The following is a 17,773-nucleotide window of genomic DNA, read 5'->3' on the forward strand; positions in this document are numbered from 1 at the left end:
AAGTCCCAGGCATTGCTTTAAAAATGGTTATATTAGGATCAAAAGCTTCAGGGCCACCTGGGACCAATAAGTGGTCTGTTTCCTTCGGAAACATCATCTACTTTAGCCCCAATCCTATGGTTCTGGCTCAGTGAAATTAAGAAGCATGAAAAACACAAGGTAAGCCCAAAGAGCTCCTAGAAGAATTATGTAGGTAAAATTCCATATTATGGGTAGGGAATTTTCCTCCAAGTTTGTCACAGAAAGGAGCCCAGGTTATAGCTACAATCAGCGTGCCTTCTACCAGCAACACACGTCTAAAGCTGGATTCAAACGCTCAACAGCAAAATCTACAGGTGGCGTGGCTAAATGCCGCTGAACTTGGTTGTTCATTCATGCTGTCCTCCCTCATTTTTCATTGCTGATACTGTTGGGGACATGAGTTCCAAGCAGTGTCCGTTTCATCAGGTGTATCATTACCAGCACTTAGGGAAAACCTCCTTAACGACAAAAGATAATTAAACTGCCACATCAGGACATCATGTGGATGGAACACATCTCCTGGCACTTTCTTTGGGTACACTGGGCTTGGCTGTTCTGTTGGCTTTAAAAGAAATGAAAAACTTAGACGTCCAATGTGTTGACATCACAAGCACCGTGATTAAATCTCTGAGAAGTTGTATGCGCGGTTTAGTCAATGGGATCAAGGTGGGGTATTGGAGATGGTTCTGAGCTTAATGTGCTTGGAACATAGTATGATCACCATGGAAGGGTAAGCACTAACACAGGTGGTGTATCCTCATTATCAAACTATTATGTTGATTGTCTACCATAGGCAATGAGTTTATCTAGGGTCCTGGGGAAAGACACAAGAAAGCTGCTGGCTTGCAAGCTGCATTAGGCAAAGACCATGTCAGTCTCGTTAACTTATTTATCCATAGCGAGAAACATAGGGCCCCAAATATACTGTTTTCAATGAATGCTTTATAAACTGAAGAATGAACAAACGACTAATATTTAAGGTATTAGGGGTAGGCCTCCAATAAGATGATGGAGTAAGTACAGATGTCTAACCACACTCTCCCAAATCCAATCATCAAAAAATACGAAAAGAAGTAAACTTACTTCTGGAAGCTAAGAAGGGTGCCATTTCCTTACCAAACATTTCGAGGTCCCTTTCACATAGATAATTTTGTCTTTGCAAGAAGCCTCTGTAAATGTGCTCATTCAGTATGTAACCTTTCGAGATTGGCTTTTTTCACTCAGTATCATTATCTGGATATTTCTTCAGGTTGTTGTGTATATCGATAATCCATTCCTTTTATTGCTGAGCAGTGGTCCGTTGTATGGATACACCAGCATTTTTTAACCATTCACCTGTTAAAGGACATCACGGTTGTTTTCAGTTTGGGGAAATTACAAATAAAGCTGCTATAAACATTCATGTACAGGTTTTTATGCAAACATACACTTTTATTTCTCTTATTTTTTTATCCTAAAACCAAAGACTTGAGATTACCTTATGGAACCAGCTTGGGCACATGCCTTCTTTAGAACCAGTCACTGTGGGGAGAGTAGAAGGAGAAGGAAATAAGTGCTGATTGGCTTCACCTGCCTCAGGAGCTACACCTTGGGGTAGGAGGCTGGGGTCAGCTTCCCTAGAATCACAGGAAACTCCAAACAGCATATGGATGGTCAGGAAGACGGCAACATGGAGAACTGACCACGGTAACATCACTCAGTGTGGATTCTGTGCTGTGAGCAGCTCACTCTCCCGGTGTGAAGGTCTAACCTCAACTTCAGCCTTTGCTCCAAATTTCTGCACATGAAACTTGAGAGCACGTGGAGACCAGTCCCCTCTTGTTCTCCTTCTCCTCCTTCCCACGGCTACCTTCCTCATCACACACTAAGCTGTCCTTGATCCTCGGTTCCTGTCCCATAACCTGTGTTCAATGGTCCATCAGGGTGAGCCTGCTCCCACCCCGTCTCCTTCTGCTTCCCACCCCAGACACTATCCTTTCACCTCTGCATGACTGCATACTCCATCGTCTGCAGGGGCAGACTGTTCCAGAGGGCTGCCAGCCTCTGCCTGGTGGATCTCAAGGTAAATTTCCTTAGCGAGGAAGGAGCAAGAAGGAATGGGAAAAACCAGACCATGACCAACAGAAACTCTACTAAGAGCCCTGCCCCAGGCTTCTTGGGGACAACAGCCCATCCTCACCTTTTACTCTGACTCAGCCTCCATTCCTCCTGACTCCCATCAGCAGGGTCCCTTCCATACCAGCAGCTGACATTTACCAAGACTACATCTCATGACTTTTTCTAGGTGTATCACGTATATTTGATTCTCACAGTGACCAATTGCTCCACTTTAAAGATGAGGAAACTGAAGCTCTGAGAAACTCAGTGACTGCTCAAGGCCACATAGCTAGGAAGCATCAGAGTCAGGATTCAAATCCAGGCCGTCCAGCTCCAGAGCACATGTTCTTAACCACTATGCTGGCTTCTCCATCATTCGGAGTTACCATGGCTCATCAATTTCACTTAAATTTTTGGGAGCTGGGGGTTTCCCTGGTGGCGCAGTGGTTGAGAGTCCGCCTGCCGATGCAGGGAGCACGGGTTCGTGCCCCGGTCCGGGAAGATCCCACATGCTGCGGAGCGGCCGGGCCTGTGAGCCATGGCCGCTGAGCCTGCGCGTCCGGAGCCTGTGCTATGCAACGGGAGAGGCCACAACAGTGAGAGGCCCGCATACCGCAAAAAAAAAAAAAAAAAAAAAAATTTGGGGAGCTAACCAACTCAATAACTTCCCTCAGTAATGCAATTAATGATGAAAGAAGATAACCAAAGCCAGCAGTCATGGAGCACATACTCTGTGTTATAGGCTCTTCACTAAGCACGTTGACTATAAGGCTGCTCGTGTCACACAGAAATACTGTGGGGAAATGAGGCTTAGAGAATGTAAGTAACAAGTTCAAGGTCATTCAACTAGTTAGTAGGGAAGCCTGGGCTTGAGCCCAGGTCTTTTGATGATGCCAGACCCCATAACCTTGGCCACTGGCCTGTGGAGGGGCTGCACTTCGGTCTCTTGGTCAGGCTTAGGTCCAGGGGCATCACAGTTTCTCTCTCAGGAGGACTTTCATTACCCACAACCCCAGGAGTTCATGACACCAAAGCAGGGCCCTGGTTGCTCAACCCTTCCCCAAACGGACACACCAAGTGACCGATTTATTTGAAGTCCAGTGTTTTAGATGGCACCACCAAACAGACTGGATTAATTCTGAGCTAAGCTCCTTAAGAGCAGGGCTCATGTTTATTTTATTCATTAGTTTATGCTCAATTATTAGCACAGTGCCTAGCATATAATAGTAGCTCAATAAATACTCAACAAATGAATAAATTACCATTATTTTAGCCAAAGGGTTAGCATCCTCTTTTTTAAAAAACAAAAAACTTCTTCCCAGGTTATGCGGTAGGTGTATACCTTGCTGAAAATACATGTCACAGACCAAAGCAGGAGAGTATGGAATCATAATCCATTTAGCTCAGTGATTAGACCTTAATGTGGCTAAACTCCACTGATGGGGACTTGGTGTTTAGTAACGCTAATGCTACCTTGATGCTTTTCCAAATGATGAAACCACTGAGAAAAATAAAATAGGAGGAAAGCCAAGGAGAAAGAGGTGCATACAGGAGAACCCATAGGAGCAGAAAATTCAGGTCAGAAGTTCAGGAGGAAAGAAAAGTAAAGACTAATACCAATAAAATAGAAAACACAGAGTAATCCCAGGCAAGGGGGTATCCGGAAGAAGCTCACAATGCTGGGGCCAAAGCAAAGATTACAGAGAAGCTCTGGAAAAGCAAAAGGTCAGAAGAAAAGCAAAAGTCAAATAAATAATGAAACCTGCATGAATAAAACCTGCACTGGGGCCCTGATAAATGTAACTTGTCACATACAAAGGAAAGGTTAGCAAAGCAGGGTGCTAAGGAGATAGCAGAGGTAACTGGGGAAGAGTTTTGCTTTTAGGATTTGATTTGCTTACTCATTTTTAAAAGGAAGGTGAGCATAGATGTTCAAAGACATCAATTTCCCAGGAGTGGCTGGCTCCTGTTTGCATTCCCACAAATAAAAATAAAGGAAACTTGCTACATTCCTGGCCTATTTTACTGTGGTTTTTAAGACAGAGCAAAAGATGGGCTTTCACTGAGTATTGATGGCTTAGAAGGTCCCATCAAACACTTTGATATTTGCCTTTGAAATATTCTTACCTGTTCTCTGATGGATGTGTGGTTGTCAGGGTTGTCTCTGTGGTCCAGAAATGAGTTCCGTGAAGCCCATACAGGGGCCTGGCTAATGTGCATTGATATCAAGTTATCTCTAAGCAGGAATTTGCCCAAGGTCACGTGGAGGGTTCATTGCAAGATGTGGCCCATCTTGCCCCCCACCAAGCAGGCTGGCACAATCAAACCTCATGTCTTCACTGCCTTTGATGAGCCTTTGGGGTTACTTTGCTTCATTGATAAGCAACCAACAACACTGTATCGTAGCGCCATCTGAAAAAAGTGTCTGTCGTTTTAAGGGGTATTTTTCAAAGGAAGGCATTCCCTAGGAAGGTGTGGGGTTAAGTCAAAGCCCACTGTCCACTCAAACCACACCTTTCCCCTCTTCCCACTGGGATCACCCTGATAAGATCTGGCCGTAAGAAGACCAAGAATGACTTTGAGTAACAAATGCAGTTACCAAGGGCAACCTGGGGAGAAAGGTGTGGGTGTGAGCTCCTTCTCTCCAAATGGCTGTCTCTATGCGTCTCCACCAATCGCCTTCACCCCAGCCGAAGCACTGAATGAAAAGATTCGTCAAACTCTTTTTCTGCCCTGAGCCTTCACACGTGCTGTTCCGTCTGCCCTTCCCCCATCACTGGGCTCAGTCTTCCGTGTTAGGACCCACAAAGAGGTCACCACCCCAGGGAAGCCCTTTCAGATTCCTGGTCTTAAGCAGATTCCCTGACTTTACAGACTCACAGAGGTCCATTCTTTCCTTCCCAGACGTACTACTACTTGTAATCACGAGCTGGGTTATCTGATTGTGTGTTCAGTGCCAGCCCCAGCGTCCCCTGGACTGGAAGCTCCATGAGAACAAGGACTTTGCACTCATCTCTACCACTGGATCCTCAGAGCCCAGCAGCATGCCTGGAGCATGTAGTGGGCCCATCGCACGTAGTGGGTCTCCAGACATTTGCTCCACAAATGCTTGCACAATCCTAGAAATGACACTACTCACAGAAGTATCCGTGACTCTGTGAAGCATTCATAAAGCTGACAAAGCAAAGCAGCTTTCAATTAAGAAAATTGTAAGGTTAAAATATAGAAAACTACACATTCACGCTAAAGAACAAATTCATCAAGGATTTACTATCAAGGATCTATAAAAACATCTTACGCAACTATTTTGTACTTGTTTATAAAGTACTTGTACTAGTACCCAGCTCACACAGCCACCAAGGGGCAGAACTGGTTTTGAACCCAGTAGTGTGGCTCGAAGACCCACTAATCTAAGATTCATAGAGTAATCCTAATTAAAACATTCAATCTGGATTTAACCTAGAATTGTGGTACACCTGTATTTTGAGGATGGGAGAGAGGGTGGGAGGAGAATGGAAGTAAGTATAAGATAAAATTGACCTCATCCTGCACAAGAGAAAAGTAAGCGAAAATGCCTAGAAATCATGATCTGATGGAGTGCACTATACATTTAATAGAAATGGAGATACATGGCAGAAGAAAGAAATAGAGGGGCCTCTAGCTAAAGTAGGATTCGACAGTGGGCAAGGAGAGCATGGAACTATTATTTTTAACTTTTTCCCTTTTAGCAATTTTTGATACTTTAACATTTTGCATTTATTACTTTGACAAAAATGCATTTGAGGGAAGAAAAAAAAAAAAACGTGCACCAGCAATAAAAGACATGTTGAGCGACCTGGTTCTTAGTTTGCTGAGCATAAAACAAAGAATAATTTTGTTATTATGTGCTGTGTTTGTTTACTTATTTGTTTGTTTATCTATTTATTTAAAGGAATTGGCTCAAGAGACTGTAGAGGCAGACAAGTCCTCCAGTCTGCTGTTGGCAAGCTGGAGACCCAGGAGTACTGGAGGTGTAGCCCAAGTCCAAGTCTGAAGACCTGGGAACAAGGGGAGCTGATGGTGTAAATTCTAATCTGTGGGCAGGACCAATGTCCCGGCTCAGATAGTCAGGCAGGTGAAGTTCCCTCTTACTCAGCACTTTTGCTCTATTCAGGCCTTCAATGAAGTGGCTGATGTCCACCCACGTTAGGGAAGGGGCACTCTGCTTTACTAAGTCTACCCCTACAAATGTTTATCTCATCCAGAAACGCCCTCACCAACAGACACAGAATAATGTTTGAACAAATATCTGGGTCTCCCATGGCCCAGTGAAACTGACACATAAAATTAACCATCACACATGCCGTTAAGAGGTTACATCTACTTTATACACAGATGGCTGTAGTTGAACTACTATACAGATTTCCAATATTCCCAATTCCATCTGCACTTTCACTAAAACTGCTCAGTAACATATTTATTTTTAAAAATCTTTTAAAAAGTCATAAAAATAAAAGAACATTAGAGATTGTTACAGTTCCGTTGCTCCCCTCCCCTGCCCCACTCTCCCTGGTCCCTCTCAAAAGGCTGTGGCCTCATAGATTCATGAAAAAATATGTTGCATTGTTTTGCATATTCTTTTTAATAATCATGAATATTCTTTTCAATAGTCATAAACAGTACCATACTACACAGGCCATTCTGCAGCAGGCATTTTGCACTTAACGTGATTTTTTTTGAGCTCTATCCAATTGACTATTGCTCTAGGGAAAATGTAAAAGTATGCTGCCAGGGAATTCTCCTAAATTTTCATATTTCATTCACATTCCCCCTCTCAACAGAGATTATTTCATACCTCCTTTTTTCTTTTTTTTAAAATCTCCCTCCCCCTCTCTATTTCTGCACTTCCCTTGGGTCATCTCATCCAGTCCCAGAACTTTAAATACCACATTTCTTTTGCTGGTGTCCATTGGTCATCCTCCAACTTTGACCTCTCACCTCTCCCTAGAACTCCCCATTCACACAGCCACTGTTTATTTAACTGCAACATCTGGATTTCCTAAGGGCATCTGAAACATCTCCTGATGAAAAGAGCGGGGGGAGCTCTTGAATTTCCCCTCAAGCCTGATCCTAACTGAGTCTCCTTCATTTCAGGGAAAGGCCCACACCCACCCAACATGCTTTAACCAGTTTTAGGAGTTATCCCTGTTCCTCCCTTTCCTTCACTTGGTCTGGTTGAACCCAACCTCTGAGAGGATATGGCAGGAAAAAGGACATGGAAGGCAGCTGACATCTATGTCAGGCAGCACCGACTCAAGGCCCAGGTAGGAAACAAAACAGGAGAAGCGTCTGGTTTAGCACATAATGCAAAGGTGATTGGGAGCTGACCCTCATCCTCTGTCAGGGGTGGGGTGGGGTGAGGGCTGTGATGACTGGGAGACTACAAGCTTATTTTAGATGGTGCAGTTTTGCCGGGCACAGCTGGGGATTGAGACCCTCAGCCCAAGCTGGCTGGATCTTTTAAGAGTAGTTGAAAAGCTGGATTTTGTCTTAGTAACTAATTCAAACCATTTTTATGTATTGCATAGGCCCTGATTGGGCCCATACGTCACCACCGGGCAATCCTGTGTGTGTGTGTGTGTGTGTGTGAGAGAGAGAGAGAGAGAGTTGGCGGAGGGGCGGTACTTGAAATGCACAGGTGTGAGCTCATCATCCTAGGTTCATACGCTAGTTATTGTTCCATGCATGACCCCCTTTTTCATATTTTTCAATTACACTGTTTATTTATTCTTTATTCCCCACTCCTACTGCCCACCCCTACCATATGGAATCTCTCCAGTTGACTCGAAACTTTTGTTTGTATGTGTTCTTGCAAAATGAATACTGTTTTGCATGTATTTTTAATGTACATAAGTAGTGCTGTTATATAGATCTTACTCTGCTTCTTGATTTTGTCAGGACTATGTTTCCAAGTTGACCCATGGTGCATTGTAGATATCTATTCTGTTACTTCCAATTGCTGCATGGCATCTGTGCTTTGCCTCTCCTCCTCTCCACCCCCCACCTCCCACCATGCCCACTCTTCCCAGCTGCTTCCAAGTCCCACGATGAGAAACAATGCTGCAGTGAACGTCCTCATACCAGTCCTGTAGAAACCTGTATGAGCATCTGCTTGGGACATACCTTGAAAGGCAGAATTGCTGAGTCATAAGGCACTCATGCTTACTGTGCACGGCACTGCCTTCTGGTCTCACAGGTGGGGTTGGAAGATGCAGAGATTCCTACATCCTCACCAACACTTGGCATCGTCCAACTTTCTTCTTCCCAGCCTAATGGAAAGTGATACTTCATGGCTCTGAGTCCAATGAGTACTTCCAGAATTAACACAATCATTTTTCTTGGGGACCTCAGCAGACTTTAAAGACTCTTTGTGTTCATCCTCAGACCTGAAAGGTAGATGATTCTCCCCATTTGATAGTTGACTCACTTCACACCAAAAGGCAAAGCCAAAATCTTATTATACCTCTTAAATTGTGAATTCCACCTACTGGCAAGGTGGGATGGGTGAGAACTGCCTTTCTAGCCATTGTATTCCTCCATCTATTCAGCTCAGTATTCCAATCACTAGAATGTACTTTCTACTATGATGTTTTGTCAAATTCAAAGAAAAATGAGTTACATAAGTATTGAGTTGGACAAAAAGTGCCTCCGGTTTTTAAGTAAAAATAAAAAGAGATGTTTTTCATTTTCACCAAGAACTTTATTTAACAACGCATTCACACTTTTGTTCCACTACCTTCTGCCATTTTCAGGCAACTTCATAATTCCATCTTCCCAAAGCTTTTTATCTTTTTGAGCAAAGAACTGTTCCAGGTGCCTTCTACAGTCTTCCAGGGAATTGAATTTTTTTCCATTAAGAGAATGTTGTAAAGACCGAAATAAATGGAAATCCGAAGGTGCAATGTCTGGTGAATACGGCAGATGAATTAGAACTTCCCAGCCAAGCTGTAACAGTTTTTGCCTCGTCATCAAAGAAACATGTGGTCTTGCGTTATCCTGATGGAAGATTATGTGTTTTCTGTTGACTAATTCTGGAGGCTTTTCATTGAGTGCCACTTTCAGTTGGTCTAATTGGGAGCAGTACTTGTTGGAATTAATCGTTTCGTTTTCTGGAAGGAGCTCATAATCGATGACTCCCTTCCAGTCCCACCATGTACACAACATCACCTTCTTTGGATGAAGACTGGCCTTTGGTGTGGTTGTTGGTGGTTCATTTCGCTTGCCCCATGATCTCTTCCATTCCACATTACTGCACAGTATCCACTTTTCATTGCCTGTCACAATTTGTTTTTAAAACAGAATGTTTTCATTACGTTTCAGTAGAGAATCACATGCGGAAATATGGTCAAGAAGGTTTTTTTCACTTAACTTATGTGGAACCCAAACACCAAAGTGATTAACATAACCAAGCTGGTGCAAATGATTTTCAGCGCTTGATTTGGATATTTTAAGTATGTTGGCTATCTCACGCGTGGTATAACGTTGATTGTTCTCAATTATTGTTTTGATTTGATCGCTATCGACTTCAACTGCTCTACCTGACCATGGAGCATTGTCCAGCGAGAAATCTCCAGCACGAAACTTCGCAAACCAGTTTTGACACGTTTGATCAGTCACAGCACCTTCTCCGTACACTGCACAAATCTTTTTTTGCGTTTCAGTTGCAAAACGCAGTTGCAACATTTTCAGTTCCGTTTTTACCTTTCTTGAAATAATAAAGCATAGTATGCCAAAAATGTTGATTTTTTCTTCCATCTTCAATTTTAAAAAATGGCTACACAAAACTTCACCAATTTTGATGTCTTTTTTTTAATGCACGCTGATATGACAGCTGTCACATACAATCTAACAAAATTGTTTCAAATGAAGTTAAAGACAACTAAGTGCTACTCTAGAGCCATCCTACCAAAAAAACCGAACAAACCTTTTGGCCAACCCAATAGAAATCCAAAGCATAGTCTGTAAAGCGAACTTTTTCAAGTGACTTAAAAAAAAAGTCACAGTCCCAATTTGAGGTGAAATACACCCTGGACACAGAGAGGTTACTCTAATAAGAGCATATTATGATTATCTGGTCCAGAGTCTTTACTGATGTTGCCTTGTCATTACAGAAGTTGTTTTTTTCCTTTTTTTCAGTATGGCATAATATAATCCCCCAATACTTAGAACTTAAAAAATGTTTTCCCTAAAGCAGCAGGGGTGATTATCATGAATGATCAGTAAATTTGTCAGCATTAACACACCAAAGTAACTTGCATCAATCTACATGAGACTTGTCAGAAGGCTGGAAGGGCTTTGCTGACACACAGGCTGTCAGCTCTGGAGCAGGGCTGCTTGGGTGTGTGCTGTGTTTTGTTTTCCATTCTGCCATTGCAAGAATATTATGGGTAATTTAATATTTTCTAAAATATTGAAAATCCTTTTAATTGAATAAATTTACTGAAAAGCTTTATAGATTTAAATGGTCTTATGAGTCATTTACTAGGAAAGATTGATTTCTTTAAGAGGATCCAGCTGTAACTCGCCTGGAGCATTGTACAAATTCTTTAGGGGAACTGACGACTTTTTTCTTGTCAGTCTAGTTGAAAATGATGCTCAATAGTTCTATTTATCAGTGGGGAAAACTTGTTTAAACACATTCAGAATGCTGCTCCTGTTTTTACTGAAGCTAATCCTTCTGTTTCCCTTATTAAGAACATTTAAATATAAACACAATCAAATTTGTTCTCTGTGAGCTGTTAAAACCCAAGTGTAATAAAAAGAGGACCAAAATAGCTCTGCCGTAATTCACATTAGAAACGCAACGCCGTTTACTTATTTATAGGACACAATGATAACACCCAAAGAGATTAAAAAAAAAAAAAAGAGTGAGGAAGAACCCCATCCACAATAAACCTAATGAAATTGCATTTCATAATCCTAGACTGCAGATTTCTCAGGACAAAGACCAAGTGTTAGCCTTCTTTATAGACTCAGCTCCTGGAAATGAACCTGGCTCCTTGTAGGTACCTATTGAAATTGCAGCGACCACAATAAATAACCCCCGCTTCTTCCCTGCCTGAGATACACAGAGGAGTCAGACAACTGGAGACAAAAAAAATCAGCTTTATTCAAGATAAAGCGAAATTAGAGGGCACGGCGGCATTGTGAATACAGAGTGGGCTTCCGAATCCTTCACCCTGAATTAGATGGAGTTGGCCCCCCAGTCATAGGCAGCTCTGGCCAACTGGAAGTCCCCCTACAGATGTGAGTCCGTGAGCTCACTGCGTGACCGAACGCCCCAGAAGGCAGGCAGCCTGCGGCCAAGCTACCTCAGAGCCAAGGACGCGCACCTCCCTTCCCAAACCTGTCAATCAGGTAAGCCACGCCCCCTCTTGGCAGGGGGACGGGGTCGGAGAGAAGCTGGAAGCTTCCAAAGGCCTTTTCCTTTTGGAAGCAGAGTGGGAATTGTTGCCTTTCTATAGAGACATACACCCGTGGAGGTGAATGCTTAGTAAAATAGAGGGAATGTGGTGTTAAAATGATACCGGCTTCACTAGGGCTAGAATTCTCAGCTCTATTCTTATTGTGGTAACCAGAATATGTGTTAGCAAATACCCCTCCAAATTTAAAATTCACCTCATTCCTTAGATCCATGTTTTAAATCTGCCTTCTATTTAAATTATGTAATTGTCAAAGGAATTACTTGGTCATACTTTTCTTTCTACCTTTTCATTTTACTTCTGCTCTGTTTCATGACTTAGTATATACCCTTTCTGTAACCTGTTGCTGGGGAAACTCAGTAATTCTAAGCATAGGCAGCTATTTGAACCAGGACAGGGCTCCTTAATGACCTTAACAGACTAGAAAGAAAACTCCTTGTTATAGTGCTTTCTGTTTTGGGTTTTAGAATTTCCGGATGTGTGACAATTTTAAACAAACGATCACTCTGATTTGGGATTTCGGGCTCAGATCAAAGTCACCGTCGTCAAACACTTAGGGAGAGGTGATGAAACCAGGCAGGGCTCTGTGGTGTAGAATGCAGACACGCAGGCATGGGCGTCCAAGGGTGTTTGCAGAGTCGCTCCCCTGAGCTTCCCATCAATAAGGAAGACACCTGGGTGTCGATGCTCTGCAGGTGTCTCCCACACACTGGGGTCTTTGATTTTCACAGGGTTCCTTTTGTATCGTCTTAGCCCTGGGTTCAGATCAGGGTTGACTGCTCAAAACTGAGCTTCTCAAATTACAAAAAACAGTAAGACCTCCTCTCGATGTTTAAAAGTCACTTTGTAAAAAACAGAGGGGAAGAATGTAAAACTCCAGACGTGGACTTTTAAGGCTGGGGGAGACTGGAGATCATCAAATCTACCAGCCCTCCAACCCACTTCCTCTTTTTATCAAATGGGGAAACAGAAGAAATCAAGTTTAGGAACTTGAACAAAATTGCAAAGCTCATCAGGTGGCCAGGTCAGGGCTAGAACTCAGTTTTTCGGATCCTCCATCCATCTTTATTCATCTCTGCTTCTCAACTGTTGGAAACTTTAAGGAAGAATATCCAAGAGTCAAGAGAAGAAGGCAGTGTGACTCCTACCTCGTTACCTGTAGCTGTGTTTACTGCTCATTTGCTGAAGTATTTCACCAAGGTCAGCAATAAGTTGTAGATTGCACGTTCTGGCCCAAAGCATGACTGTCTCTTGGTCCCCGTAATTTTCCAGCCTTCATTTCTCTTCACAATACACTTTATACTATAGTCACTGTACTAAGGGTCCAACCCCACCGGCCAGATCACAGCTCAAATCTGGGAAATCCAGGTAAGAACTGATCCATGAGTTGGCTTCCTTGCTTGAACGGACCCAGAACGTAAATCATTAAATTAGCCTTGAATGTTTAAGATTTATTTGTTTTGGGTGTTGTTTTGGGGGTCCTGGGGATTCCAGTGGAATGACAGGAAAGCTTTTGGCATTAAATTTCAAAGTGTGAAAGTGAAAAGGTCAACACCAGGGTGAGAAGGGGCAGGAGGGCCCCCAGGGAGGAAGAGGCAAAGGCACCCCTTCCAGCCACATACACTGACACACACACACACACACACACACACACACACACACACACACACACACACACACACACACACACACACACACACACACACACACACACACACACGTGCCCCAGCTCGAGCAGTCAACCTAACGAGCACCCATGTTTGGAATCTGTGTCTGCAAAGGTGTGGAGGCTGTCCCAATCGGGTCTTCCTGGTTTCTGAAAAGGCCATCAGCAATTTCCATCACAGCTAAGAACCGGACACCTGGGGCAGCCACAGGACCAGCCTGGGGAGAAAGGAGGGCAGGAAAGGCCAAAGATGCTGACAAGAAATTCATGACAGCCCCAGAGGGGGAAAAAGGGAAAAGCCACCCAAAGAGGCCCAGGAAGGAAGACTTGGCCAGGTGGCACCACTTCAGTTTAATTAGACAAAGGCAGGAGGAGGGGGAGAGGCCTGAAAGATGAGACACCTGGGGAGCCAAGGGGGTTGGGGGCAAAGGTTGAGAAAAACAAGCCACCTGGGACCCTGATAGAAACACTCTCCACTGGGATGAGGTGTAAAGGAGGCAGGTCAAGGAGCCTGGCAGAAACCAGAGTGCAGAAATGGAGGCCCCGCGGAGAGGCGGGGCTGCCCATTAGGCAGAACAGGCCAAAGGAACTAGGAGTGGCAGGGACGTTACCAAGAGAATGTCCTCACCTGGTAATAATAAGGGATAAATGTCAAATCAGGAGGATGGCACAAAGAAGCCTAACCTAAAAAAGTCTTTTTTCTTCTTCTTTTTTTGCTATAACTGTTTACGAACAGTATGATTTTTTTTTAAATTGAAGTATAGTTGATTTACAGTGTTGTGTTAATTTCTACTGTATAGCAAAATGACCTAGTTTTATATATGTATATATATACACATTCTTTTTTATACTTTTTTCCATTCTGGTTTATCACAGGGTATACTGAATACAGTTCCCTGTGCTCTACAGTAGGACTTGCTGTTTACCCATTCTCTATATATACTAGTTTGCATCTGCTGACCCCAACCTCCCACTCCACCCCTCCCCTACCTGTCCTCCCCCTTGGCAACCACTAGTCTGTTCTCTGTGAGTCTGTTTCTCCAACAGTATGATTTTATGAGTCAAATTAGAATTTTTTCTCTCCATTTATTTCATTTAAACATTTCAAACTTTCTTAGAAGAGTTGAAAGAAAAATAGTTTACACCCATATATCCTTCATCTAGATGTACAAATTGTCAACATTTTGTTAACATTTGCTTTAGCTTTCTAGCTGCAACCTTTCCCCCGAGCCATTTGAAAATAAGTTGCAAACACCAAAATGCTTCATTTCTAAATATTTTAACATGCATTTCCTAATAATAAGGCCATAACCATCACATACCTGGGAAAATTAAAATTAATTTTATTTAATAATATATAGTTCATATTTAATTTTCTCAATTGTCCCCCAAATATCTTTTTTTGGCCTCTTGTTCCTAATCCAGAATCTAATATTCGGGCAATAATATTGTCCAATACATTTGGTTATATCTCAGGAGACTATTTTAATTTGTAGCAACCTTTTTTTTTGGTTGTCTATTGTTTTTCATGACATTGAGGTTTTATAAGATAACTGACTAGAATAAACTAGGTTCTGGATTTGTCTGATTGCTTTCTCATGATTAGATTCAAATTATCTTTGGCAAGAATACTATGCAGGAGATATTGTCTTTCCTAGAAGGAAAACATACCTTAAAGGTTTCATCTTACCTACAGGACAGAAGAGGTTCTAGTCAGAGTAGCATTAAACCTGTTCTTTTCTTTACAATTTACACTGATGTCATGGTTTCTCCAAAAAAGTTTTCAATAAATACCTTGGTCATAAGCAGATCATTAAAATAGTCATCAAAAAGCCAGTTATGAATTGAACACTGATTTTTTTTTTTTTTTTGCAGTACGCGGGCCTCTCACTGTTGTGGCCTCTCCCGTTGCGGAGCACAGGCTCCGGACGCACAGGCTTAGCGGCCATGGCTCACGGGCCCAGCCGCTCCGCGGCATATGGGATCCTCCCAGACCGGGGCACGAACCCGTATCCCCTGCATCGGCAGGCGGACTCTCAACCACTGAGCCACCAGGGAGGCCCTGAACACTGATTTTGATGCTAAGATTCTAGGCAAAGAAATCAATGTGGTAAAGAAAGTCAATTCTAGAACTTCACTGTCCAACTCCTATAGAAAATTAAAAAAGAAATTCCTGGGCTGAATTCTACCAGAAACGTATCAGAAGAAACATGATGGGCAGCACCTTCCACTGTGGTTCTCCAGCAGAAGCAGCATCAACCTTCATGGAGAGCCTGGGTCATGGGGATTCTGTTCTCTAACGGGAAGGGCCCCACGTGTTCTGGATGCCAGATGTGTGAGTGGGAAAGCTGGCGGTTTTGCAAATGGAGGAGCCTGGCTTGTCTTCTTGACCAGATGGTGAACCACTCACCTCAGCAGGGCAGTGGTTTACCTGAGGCTCTGATACAGACCCCCAAATCATATAAGGGTGGCTGAAGTCTAAAATCAGGCTAAAAGTCAAATATTCCTAAATTAATCAAAAGATGTATCTTATTTAATTCTGAAAATGGCCCAAGAATATGATGAAAGACTAAAACAAACCAAAAGGGATTTATGAAAAACTAATTTGTCTCCTCTGCAAACCCAGCGTATCCTTCAGAAATAACCACCATCTCAATATTCTTCCAGCAATGTTCCTACAAATGCATACATACCCATACGTATTTTAAAATGCAAATCACTAGAGCACTCTATCTGTATTTTTCTGTTGCCTTTTTCTACCCCCTTAACAAAGTAATTGGGTATTTTGGCATACCAGCTTATGCATGGATCTTGTACTTTTTACTTGCTGCATACTATTCCATTAGACAACATAAAGTGTTTGACTAATGGCCAATTTCTAGTTTTTTTTTTTTGTTGTTGTTGCTGTGGTACGCGGGCCTCTCACTGTTGTGGCCTCTCCCGTTGCGGAGCACAGGCTCCAGACGCACAGGCCCAGCCGCTCCACGGCACATGGGATCTTCCCGGACCGGGGGGGCACGAACCCGTGTCCCCTGCATGGGCAGGCAGACTCAACCACTGTGCCACCAGGGAAGCCCCAATTTCTAGTATTTTGTTACTATCAACAGTGTTGCAGTCAACATCCTGACAAATCCATGTTTGTATACACTTTCCAGAATATTTGTAAGATAAATTCCTGGAATAAAATTGCTGGATCAAAAGGGATGCACATTTAAGATATTCATAGATATTATAAAATTGCCCTCCAAAGAGCTTGCTTCAAGTTACACCCCAAATGACCTAGTATCCGTGTCCCCTTTTCCTGGCAAGCCTGTGCTTTAACACAGCTGAGCAACCTGATAGGTAAAACATGGCACCTTCTTTGTCTACTCGAATTTGCAGATGTTCATAAGGCTATTTGGATTTTTCTTCTGTCTGCCTTCTGAGTGTTTTCCTAGTGGTCTTTTCCTTATGGGTATATGAGGGCTTTTTATATTATAGAGAAATCAGACCTTGTCTGTCATTTGTGCTGCTATCTATTCCCCCTTTTGCCATTTGCCTTTTGATTTTGTTTATTGGATTTTTTGGTGGTGTTCAAATGTTTTAAAAGTTGTCTGTAGTCAAATGTATCTATCTTTTCCTTTATAGCTTTAGGTTTTGTTACTTGAATAGAGAGGTCTTCTCTGCTGTAAACCAAACCAAACAAAACTCCCACATTGTTTTGATACATCTCGTATTTTACGTTTAAAATTTTAATCCATATAGAATTAATTTCGGTATAAAGAGTGAGGTGTGGATTTGAACTTGCATATTTTTCCAAATGGAATTCAGTTGCCTTAAGTCTATTTATTGACTGACCCACCTCTTTCCCATTGCCTTGATGTTTGTTTTTTTGTCTTTTGAAGGTAATTACTCTCAATTAAAAAGCTAAATCAGACTCATTAGATCCTGGGTATGAAAAATTTTCAGTTAGTTTATTTGATTTAGAAGCTACTGGCAAAAAACATCCTTTTAAATACAATTCTAAATCCATTCAGCAGTTGGTACTTATTTTTCTCCAAACCAAAAACTCACGTGTCATAAATGTTGATGAAGGTTTCTTAAATACAATTTACTTTCATTCATCTTTCATTTCTCAATGATACGGCTGCAACCCAAGTGGTGAATGAAAATGAGTTCTCTGCAGCGCAGAAAAGGATAACACAGACAGTCTGCATCATTACCTTTAATTATCCAAGAAGTATCCCTATACTTGAGATAATTCCGTGGTTTTTTTGTTTGTTCCAATCTTGCTTGGAACACCTCTCAGGTTTCAACTACATTAAAAAAAAAAAATTAAACTCATGGGTTAACAAAGAGAGTCATGGAAAAATTGCATATGAACTCATCATTGGTTCTTCATGCTACCAGATACATCTACCATTACCTCATAGTCTAGGATCAGTATTTGTCAGATGACATGAAGCTCTACCCTCACAAGAAAGTAACGCTCGAGTGCAATCAGTTGGTGCTGCTATGATTAACTTGAGAGTACTTAACTGGTTACTTC

This window comes from Mesoplodon mirus, assembly GCF_964341445.2.
Source record: "Mesoplodon mirus genome assembly, chromosome: 2".
In the NCBI taxonomy this organism is placed as follows: Eukaryota; Metazoa; Chordata; class Mammalia; order Artiodactyla; family Ziphiidae; genus Mesoplodon; species Mesoplodon mirus.